Here is a 3,511-nt window from a genome sequence, read left to right on the forward strand (position 1 = left end):
CATTAGAATCATTACCAAGAAACGAAAGTACCTGGTAATTTAATTGGCGTGCGCGAGCTGTAGTAATTGGTCCAGTATATGTAACAGTAGGGGCTGTGGGTGTAACAATGGTATTGATGTCCTCATCAGGTCGTGCCTGGAGCATTGTGGCGGCGTGTGCTCGTCGTCGTCGCTGATTTGGATGGGGTTGGCACCGGTCCCTCGTGGCCCACTGTTGATGGTTGTGCCAGCGGCGATACTGTTAGATAGTGCTCCTAGAAACTTCCTTCTTTTTTTCCCTGCGAGGAATCATGACGAACCCTGTGGGGGCATGTAAAGAATCTGTAATGCTTTGCATCAATATTATCTTCACTGCGGAATCCGTGATTGCATGTCTACCTCTGGCATTGTCCCCCTTTTCATCCTCAGGGTAGCATAGTGCTCTACGCCGACAGGTCCCAGTCCCCAGGCAGGCTTCATCCATCGCTGTTAGGCCAGGTCGCGATCCCGTGGTCAAGGCCAGGAGGTGAGCGGCCCGAGGTCCCGTAAGAGCTCCTGAGGCGCGATGCTCAAGAGGTCCCCCTTAGCGTGCAAGCAGCTCCTTGAAGGTAGAAAACGCAGCCGACATTGCCAGAGCGAGTCTACAGGAGTAGAAAATCGTAAGTTGCAAGCTGAGCTACCTTGCGTACGCGACTTATCTTAGCGATCTTGGATTGGTTCCTTGCTTGGCGTCCGGTTCATGGCCGCTAATGGCGACGCTGCCAAGTTGTGTCCACGCCAGCTCCCACCCTTCATACTTCCCTGATTGCTCTGCGTCCTCGGGTCCCGGCCCCCGAGCGAGCTCGGCCGCTGCGGGTATGCCAGGTCACGATGCCATGGTCAAGGCCAGGGCGAGGGCTGGAGAGCCAGTAAGAGCTCCCAAGGCGCGATGCTCAGGAGCCCTCCCTTTAACACCCAAGCGAAAAGCATGAAAGGGAGCAGCTTTTGGGGACATCCCGCGGCTAGGCTCCAGAGGTTCCTATGGCTTAGTGTAAGAGAGAGTGGCCCATAGCTGTGCTTGCATCCTGCCATTGCTACTTCCGCGAGAAGATGAAGGCACTGAGGATCCAGTGAGGTGGCATACGCGAAGTGGGCCGTGAGCCAGAGCTCGATCGCACAAGTTTATCAGTTTTGCAGGGACGGACCGGAGCACAAGCACCGTGCCAGCATGTGAGTCTCCCGTTGCGGGATAAGCAAATGACCGATTGGCAGCGCAGGGGGCCGCGAAGAGCATGCACTAGGTGAGAAGTGATTATGGAGCAATTCATGCGAGAAGGAAAATTAGTTCAGATAGATGCGAGAATGATACATGCCACTGGGACGGACCTGAGCGGCCTGGGGATGATGCGGCACGTGAGGCACCCCCAACAGAGTAAGCTAAAGATGCAAAAGGATACACGCCGCAGGGACAGGCCCATGCGACTTGGGGATAATGCTGCCCGATGGGCGCCCCTTACTGAATGAACTGGAAAGAGTCACGTGATACCATGCTGGAGTGGTGTCGGGGTAGCTAAAGACACGCGTTGGAGTGGTTGCCCCTCACGAGCCGCCAGGGTCCTGAGCCTTAGGGGGTTCCGCAGGCCCTGGTGGCTCCTAAGGAACTGACGCAACCTCCGCCAGGACAACATGATGCCTGGCCTCCTTAGCCGCCAGAATGCTCCGCAGGTGGCGCTGGAAGGTGACAACCACGTTCGGCAGGCCGAGAGGCATGCGAACGTAGCTGTGAGGGGGACCCTCGCACCGCCCAACGCGTGAAGGCCAGAATCGTCGCTGAGATGCAGACACGTAGCCCGCCGCCCTTGCCAAGGTGGAGAGCTGCGCTGGATGGCGGGCGACCTCTGCCACGTATGGTCCCTGCCTCTTGAAGCTCCTGGATCGACTTGGTGATGAATTCCTGAGCACAAGGTGCTCCACGCCTCATGCCCTCTTGAGGGAAACGTGCAGTGAAGAACGCCTCCATGTGGTGCCCGAGCGCCTCCCTCGTGACGTTGGCTAGGTTAGAGGCCCTCCAGAAGAGAGCCCCCGAGCCCAGCCTAAGGAGGGCGCCAGGCGCGCCTTCCTATGCGAGGGAAGGAGGCGCCCCATCTGCGGGTGCAGGTCCTGAGGTGGTCTTGCTGGAGACGCCGCCCTCCTGAGGTCCTTGGCGGAGTAGCTACTTCTTCTTCTTGGGGTTGGCCTCAGGAGGGTGCGGGGTGCCTCTGTTGTCGGGGACTTCGGCCGCTGCAGCCTGGTAAGCGTGCTCGAGGGAGCACACCGCATCTCTTTCCTCGCAGGTGACCGAGATGATGCCGCCACTCCCTGGCATCTTGAGGACGTTGTAGCCGTGGTGAGTCACTGCCATGAACTTGGCCAAGGCTGGATATCCAAGGATAGCATTGTACGGGAGGCAGATGTGGGCGACATCGAAGTCGATGAGCTCAGTGTGGTAGTTGTCACGCTGGCCGAAGGTGACAAGGGGGCGGACCTGCCCTATCCTGGTGGTGGAGCCGTCGGTCACTCCTGAGAAAGGCTTTGTAGGTTGTAGCTGATCATATGGCACCTGAAGGTTGTCAAATGTCTCGACGAACAGGACATTGAGCTCTACGCCGCCGTCGATGAGGGTCTTGGTGACTTGAACGTTGCTGATGACGGGTGAGCAGAGCATTGGGAGAGTGCCGGTCGTCACTGCGCACTTGAGCTGATCCACTGAGCTAAAGGTGATGGCGCCCTTGGACCACCGGAGTGGGCGCGTGGCCTTGAGCCTGGGAAGGGCCGCATTCACTTCCCGAGAAAACTGCTTGAAGACGCGCTGAGAGGCTAGGGCCTGAGCACCACCCAAGATACAGGCGATGGCACATGGTTCCTGGAAGCCCCTAGCCTCCTCGTCCTGATGGTGGTCGTCATTTCACCTCGGCGGTGGTGGCAGCGGAGGGAGGCCTGTGTTTGCCTGAGGACGATCCTCCCGAGGCTGATCCTTGAGGCGCCCTATCGAGGCGGGTCCTGCCAGCAGTCCTCACGAGGCCGGTTGCGCCACTCCTGGTGAGGGCCGCGGTCGTCCTAGCGTCCTCCAATTCGTCCTCCTCCTCGGCCGTAGCCCCAGTCGCCGCACTCGGGGCGTCGACCAAAGCACCCACCTCGGATGGCCCTGAGCTCCTGACAATCATTGGTGTTGTGGCTGTGAACATTGTGGAAGCCGTAGAAGGGGCAGTTGGACCTGGACGATTCGGGGTGGTCGCGGTTGCCCTTCATCTCTGGCTCCGCCGCGACCATGGCATCCCCCTTGCACTTCACGTCCTTGATCTTTGCCTTCTTGTCCTCCTGGTCAGCAGCTGGGAGCTCGAGGAGGGCGAGGCGCCCTTCCTCAGCCCTTGCGCACTTGGTTGCCATGTTGAACATCTCCAGGGCCGAGCATAGCTCCTCGTGGATGGCGAGCTCCTCCTTCATCTTGATGTCGCGGACGCCATCGGAGAACGCGAAGATGATAGCCTCGTCCGTCACCTTGGGGATCTTGAGG

The sequence above is a fragment of the Triticum urartu genome, chromosome 5A (genome assembly GCF_056163025.1).
Source record: "Triticum urartu cultivar PI428250 chromosome 5A, HENAU_Tu73, whole genome shotgun sequence".
Classification (NCBI taxonomy): domain Eukaryota; kingdom Viridiplantae; phylum Streptophyta; class Magnoliopsida; order Poales; family Poaceae; genus Triticum; species Triticum urartu.